The 6791-nt window shown below is 40.9% G+C and overlaps 1 protein-coding gene across 1 annotated transcript in view; it reads right to left on the bottom strand.

Moving 5' to 3' along the window:
- LOC134853360 (flotillin-2a-like) overlaps positions 1 to 6791 on the bottom strand; it is a 424983-nt gene that overhangs the window by 281029 nt on the left and 137163 nt on the right. The gene's annotated exons all lie outside the window — the stretch shown is intronic.

The raw sequence follows: 6791 nt of genomic DNA, 5'->3' as shown, positions 1-6791 counted from the left end.
TAGGAATGTTGTGGTGGTGTAAAAAGCAAAGCAAACTGGCCGTTTTTTCTCTTATACTCCCATATCGTGAAATTTTCGGTTGTCTATTTTTTTTTCAAAAATGGATAAAATATTCCATCAAAACTGGAATATTCAATATGCAATGGCTACTATTCAACAGAGGCGACTGGTAACAGTACGAAAAAGTTAAGGAAAACTGCTCGTATCAATACAAAGCCCTGAATGTTCCGACTTGTTTTTTATTTAGTGCTTTTTGGGAAATGTTTGCGGATTCCGCAGCAAGGACGCTCCCTTTGCGCTTCGTTTGTTCTTTCATTATCTTTCATCGTTCGGACAAAACTTTTACATGTTTGAGGACTTGTTCTTGAAATCCAAGAACATACAGACACAGAATTGTGCGCCTATCCAGTGCACAGTTTGGCCTTCTACTGACCAGTTTCGAGTTTTTGTTTGAAAGTTTTGCGTTTCGCCCATCTCCTCTAAGGCATAGGCAGTAGTTTTTTGAGAATACCCGGGTTGACCGCTATAAACAAAAAACGCTAATCATACAGTTCCATACAATTTTTCTATGAAAAAAAAACTAATCATACAGTCCCCATGCTATGGTAACAGTATGACTATCATTTTTTTGAAGAAAAAAAACCAAAAAACTATTTGTATTGAGAAAACAAAAAAAAATAAGTTGATTATAAAGCTAATAAAAATAGTCAGCTGTCATACGTTAATTTCTAACCTCGCTGAAATAGAAAAATTTTTTTAAAAAAATTCAAGTTAGTTATGAAGCTCAGAGTTGTAGTCAGTGGTCAAAAAATAATCTCCAAGCTTGTTGAAATAGACCAAAAAAAACTTCCCAATTTTTTTAAAATGCTGGTCACAGAGTTTCCATATGTTTTTGTGTTTGTCAGAGAACTAGGTGAAAAGATATATATAGAGGTGAGCGGAGGTGTTTGGATGTTTGGAAAAATAAAGTTGGCTTAAACCTTTATAACAGTAACAGGGGAATTGGTTCAAAACTTTGAATGACAGCATCAAGAGGATTAAGCAGAAGATTTGGGACAAGTCTTGAAATGCAAACGCAGTTCATTCCAAATCACGTCAAAATCAAAGAACATGTTAACAAAAAGGCGTTAAGTTAAAATCAGCTCAATTTGCAAAAAATGCGTTTCAAATTTCAGTTTTTTGGCGATTTGTCCGGATAATTTAAATCAAAACTGTACACAATAAAGAATAAAGTTCATCGATTACCGAGAATAGCGAACTCACAAAAATGCAAAGTTCCGGTAAATGCATTTAAAAAAGTTTTCGGCAAGACTGGACCTCATAATTGACTGAGATGGGACCAATGCGGTATCTCATTGACTAGTTTCAGATAAAAAACACCGTATGCTTGTTACTTTTTTTGGGCGAATACTTTCATGCAACTCTATAGTGTAATACTGATCTTAATCTCATTCTTAATATTTTCGCCTCAATAGATCTGTAAGAAACACTGATAGACATAGGTGAAGTTCAAAACTAACTTCATTCTAACAAGGGATAGTCAAAACTGTACGGTTGAAGATTAAATTCAACTTCTTTCTAGTTCGCATAAATATGACACTGAACTAGAGGTCAGCAAATAGCAGACTAGACAGACCTAGACTGACTGACAGGCAGGTACCAAATTCACACTTAGTCAAAATATGAGAACTCTAAAGAATATAAATCATAACTTAATTGATTGACATCTAAATATGTAGCCCCTCACATTTCCGTACGGATGTAAAACTTAAATACATGATAATTTAAATGTGATATAATAAGTTGTGACCTTCTAATCTGCCGCCGTAACTAACACATCAGAATTTTAACTTTGAGTTTTTATGCTTATGGCCATCCCTCTCCCTGGGTTATGAGTTTTAAGTTTTACTTGTTTCCTTCCCCTAGATATTTCCACTTCTTCTCCACCCCCTTGGATATTGTCTATCATAACTCCGCCCATTTTGTCGACTGGCTTCCTTCTTCTCGTGCTCTTTCGTGTTCCCGAGCTTTCGCTTTGGCTTACTGATTCTCCTTCTCCCTCTTGGCTGCTGTTTGTAAGACACTCCTTTGCAACTAACGCCGGTCTCTCCTGGTTCAGTTTTCCTCGTTTTACTTTTGTAGTTTTAGTTCTCACTCCCGTTCCCGTTCCGTTCTCCTCCTGAGTTGTTCTGCCACTTATTCCTTGTCCCGCCGCAATTGCCTCGTGCCTTGCCAAAATCTCGACTGGTAGTCGTGCTGGTACCGTCTTTAATGGTTGGTGGCCCTCACTGTCCGAGCTTTCGAATTGATATGCTGCTATAGGTGGTGGCTGTTTTGCTTTAGACCGCTTTGACTTTGGATTTTTTATTGCCCCTTTTTTCGCACTTGCAAGTTTTTCTTTGAGTGTGGCCGGCTTTCGTTTCTTTTGGCAGAGTCTTCTTCGGTTTTACTGCCAGGGCATTTTTCCTAAGCACAGACCCGTTTTTCAGTTTGATGGTATGTTTAGACTCGGAGATTACATTAGATTTTAAGAGTTTATACCGGTTTAAGGTTCGGCCGGTAGTAAGCTGGTAGAGGTCTCCTGTACTGCCACTCCCTTGGATTGTTGGCTCAGTCCCCGATTCGTTCCCTTGGCCAGTCTCCAGTAGTTGGTCGCTATCGAGAATTGAAGGTGCATTTCTTAACGCCGGAGCGTACACAAGGTCAGATCTGTCCTCCCAGTTTGCGTGATGGGGAAATGCGATCGTGATCACTTCGGGGTCATTTTCGTCTAAACACAAACATTTTTGTTTTAAGACGTTCTCCAAGGTTAGGTTTTTCAGACTCGATTTCTTCGTAAGGTTACGTAAGACGGTGTTCGCCTCCCGGCCATGGTGTGCTTCAAAAGGTCTCAGCTTAGTCGTTGCATTTTTGGAAAACCATAGCGCGCCTAACGCTTTATCGACCATACATTCTAGAGATTTATGATCCTTTTCGGATGCATAGGTGAGAACCTATCGTTTTTTCCACTGAACCCGTGCCCCGGTGATCATTCACTGGGGAGTAAACTAACTCGATGCCTTCGCTATTACAGAAGCTTTTAATTATATTAGATGTGAAACATGATCCCTGATCGACGTGAATTTTCCGAGGTACTCCATACTCCATGTTGAGTAATGTATTTATCAAGAAATTTTAAAACTTTATCAGAACTATTGGTGGTAGTAACCATCGCTGATAGCCACCTTGAGAAACGGTCTGTAGCAACTAAGATATATTTCCTACTTTCGTTTAAATAGCTTATTGGCCCCCAAACTCCAACTGTAGACATTCATTTGGTTCCATAAGTCCCGCGCTGCCTCAAACATATTTCTCTTCCCATGGTGGAAGAAGTGAATCCTCGTCTCGATCGGGACTTATAGTGGTAGAGAAAGGACTAGCCGTCCGTCTAACCACACGCAGTCATCTTTCAGTGACAGGTCATTGGCATATTGGGCCCTGTACTTCCGCACTTAACTCCTTGAGGTTGGTTATCTTCTGCAGTGCCTCTTTTACTCTGAGTAAATTGATGTCCGCCGGTAAGTTGGAAGCAATAAATTCCAAGTTAATTAATTCCGGTAACGCTGTGGATTTCCTGATGACTTTACAATCGCGCGGAATAATGGACATAAATCGTTGATTAGGGTTAATAGTGGGAAATAGTTCGCCTAGAAATTTTGAAGAAATGGAAAGTACTGTGTTAATTTTTGAATCCCGTGTGTTTTTTGTAATGGCTTCAGTTTCTGTGTTTATAACAGCAATTTTTTTGAAACTCATAAGATTTTCGTCTAATCTAATTGGAGAGTTAATTTTAGAATCTATTTCTATAACTGGAACAGAACAATCTGAGCTATCGTCCATTTTGCCTGGTTTTTGTAAATTAGGCTGTTTGAACCGTCTTCCAAGAGAATGGTATATAGAGCGTACTGAATGTCCCTTGGATTTCGTTGATGTATGCGATATGCAAATTGATCGTTTCCTATTGGTCGGTGTCTTCAAGCATGACGTTCTGCCCTCAACCGTCGTTGTTCGTAAGCATGTTTTCGGTTTTTGATTCTCATTGGACGAAAACTGTCTAGACTGTTTAGAACCAGTTCCTTTTGTTTCTATATTATTTCGTTTACCAAGGGATTTAGGATTGTTTGTGAAACCAAGGGATTTTCTAATTGAAACTAGTTTTGCGACGGTGAATAATTTATCGTACTGACTTATAGGTTTTGGGGGTTCGTTAGGGTGTCTTGACAAATAATCCGCGAGTCCGATCTTTGCTTCTGTTTTATGTTCTATGACAAAGTCAAACTGAATGAGTCTATCCAGCCATCGTGTTAATCTTGAGAATAGAGTTTTGTTTTTCTTATTATTCCCATTGAGTAATGAAATTAGAGCTTTATGATCTGTTATATCAGTAAGAGGTCTTCCTGGGATGTAGTTTCTGAAGTATTTGGCCCGCCATACAACTGCCAACATTTCGAGCTCGCTAGTGGAGTATTCTTTCTCGGCTGCGTTTAAAAATCGTAAGGCAAAAGAGATTGGGCGCCACCCTTCTGTACCCAATTGCTCCAAAACTGCTCCAAGACCATTGTGACTTGCATCACAAACAACCCTTATGTCTTTGTGAATGTCGAAGTGTTTTAATTCGACAATGTTTGCTACCCCCAATTTAATGTTTTGAAAGGCATTTTCGTACTCCGCGGTCCAGTTATAATCAATCTTCTTGCTGAGGAGCGGCCATAGGGGAGCTGACATTTCTGCTATAGCCGGGAAGCATTTATTACTGTTACTGGTTTAGGAGCCGCTAATGCATCAAACGGCGACGTCTTACTCTTCAGAGACGTTACTCCCGTTTCTGTTATATGATGGCCGAGCCACTCGCATTCTCGCTTTGCGAACTCGCACTTAGGTAGTTTTAGCAAGATGTTTTCGCGATTCAGTTTTTAAGAATCTTTTCAACCAAGGATATGTGTTCCACTTCAATTCCCTTGGTTGCAACCAAAATATCATCAATGAAAGCGTTTGGTTGAGGGAATTCGTTTAAAATTGAGTCCATTACCCGTTAGAACTCTGCTGGCATTGACATTAACCCGTAAAATTCTGTACGAGACCTGTACTTTCCAGTCGACCGTCCGCCCACCAATGAGAAATTACAATGTACACTTGTTTCTTCACTGAGTGGTAGTTGTCCATACGCATACGTTAAATCCATCGTGGTAAAAAACACCTCCCTTGTTTTTTCTCGGAAATAAGTTGTCCTATTGTATCTACAAGTTCTTCTATGTTGGGCATTTGGTACTTGTTTTTATGCACCTGTTTATTACGTTCTCGAGATTTCAGCGCTAATTTCACGGTCCCGTCCTTTTTACGGTAATAACAATTGGGGAAACAAAATATTGATCCGAACTTTCCTGCAATTTTTCTATGTGTTCCTGGGCTAGTAGCTTATCGATCTCTTTATCCACTTTGTCTTGGAGCAATACCGGCACTCTCCGGCCCCTTTGCTGCACCGGTACGAGATTTTTGAAAAATTCTACTTGGACCTTGTATTTTCTAATTTTTTTGAATCTAGTAAAAAGTTTTGAGAATAGCTTACTAAAATATTGTTGTCAGGTGTCCATTTGCTAGTCCTCCGATTCTCCAGCTTGCTCCTTCTCACATGTGCTGTACTCCATCCCTTGGATATTCATCACTGCTCCCCTTGGATCTGCTTGCATCAACTGTAGTCCGAGTTTCCCCATCAGGTCACGTCCCACGATTGAGGGTCTGGTCCCTCCGATGACCTTGACTTCCGCTCTTCTTTTCCACTCGTTCGATGCTAGCTCAACCTCCATTCTCCCCAACATTTTGATCCAATTGCTGCTGTAGTCCCGAAATTTGTCGTCTTCCATGTCGTCTTGTTTCAAGTTGATTCCCGTTCTTCCCACTGTTTTCTTCAAGTCGTCAAGTGTTAGTACGGATATCGGCGATCCGCTGTCGATCCAGATGTTCATTGGGTGTCCATTAATGTTGATTTTAAGTTTAGGTCCGGCAACTTTCAATAGTGTCTCCTTTTTACGTCTAATCGCTTTAACCATATTTTCATCCGAACTCTCCGATGACCAGCTGTGATGTTCTCTCTTTACGAAACCTACTGAATTGGCAGCATGTTGTGATCCAACGTCATCCGAGGGAGTATCCTCTTCATTGAAAGGTTCATCCCCTTGGATTAGTCCAAGTGGCTGGCCCCCACGTGAAGGGCCGTTTTCCTCGACAAGTCTTCTAGAAATGCCCGACCTTTTTGCGGAAATTGCATGTGACGGCTCTTGCTGGGCATTCGGCAATTCGGCTGGTCACAGTTATAGCATGTACGCTCTTGTGTTTGGGCTCCTCCCTATTCTGGTATTGTCCCCGTCCCCTTTGTATTCCTTGTCCCCTGGATCCACGAATATTACTGATCGGTTCCGCTTTGACCTGTAGAGAACCCCCTGGGGTTGTGTAGCCCGGTCTTGTGGAGACTGGCGCACTTCCCTTGTAAGTTTTTGCGTATTTGTTGCCTCTTTCATACGACATTGCGATCCTCAGTGCTTCCTCCGGTGTTTTCGTTTCCCGGCACAGCTCGTTCTGCGCGTCCCTATTCCGCATATTAAATATGAATATGTCTCTCTCCATTTTCAGTTCTTGGGTACCCAGGTTCCATCTCGCCGCCATTCCGCTGAGCTCCTCTGCGTAGAACGATTCTAAAATCTCTCCCTTTTTTGCTTCCTGGACAACATTTGGTACATTTTGCTCTTTCTGGAAAA

This window comes from Symsagittifera roscoffensis, chromosome 8, assembly GCF_963678635.1.
Source record: "Symsagittifera roscoffensis chromosome 8, txSymRosc1.1, whole genome shotgun sequence".
Classification (NCBI taxonomy): Eukaryota; Metazoa; Xenacoelomorpha; order Acoela; family Convolutidae; genus Symsagittifera; species Symsagittifera roscoffensis.
The sequence above is the reverse complement of the archived record's forward strand: the minus strand, read 5'-3'. Positions and strand labels throughout refer to the sequence as shown.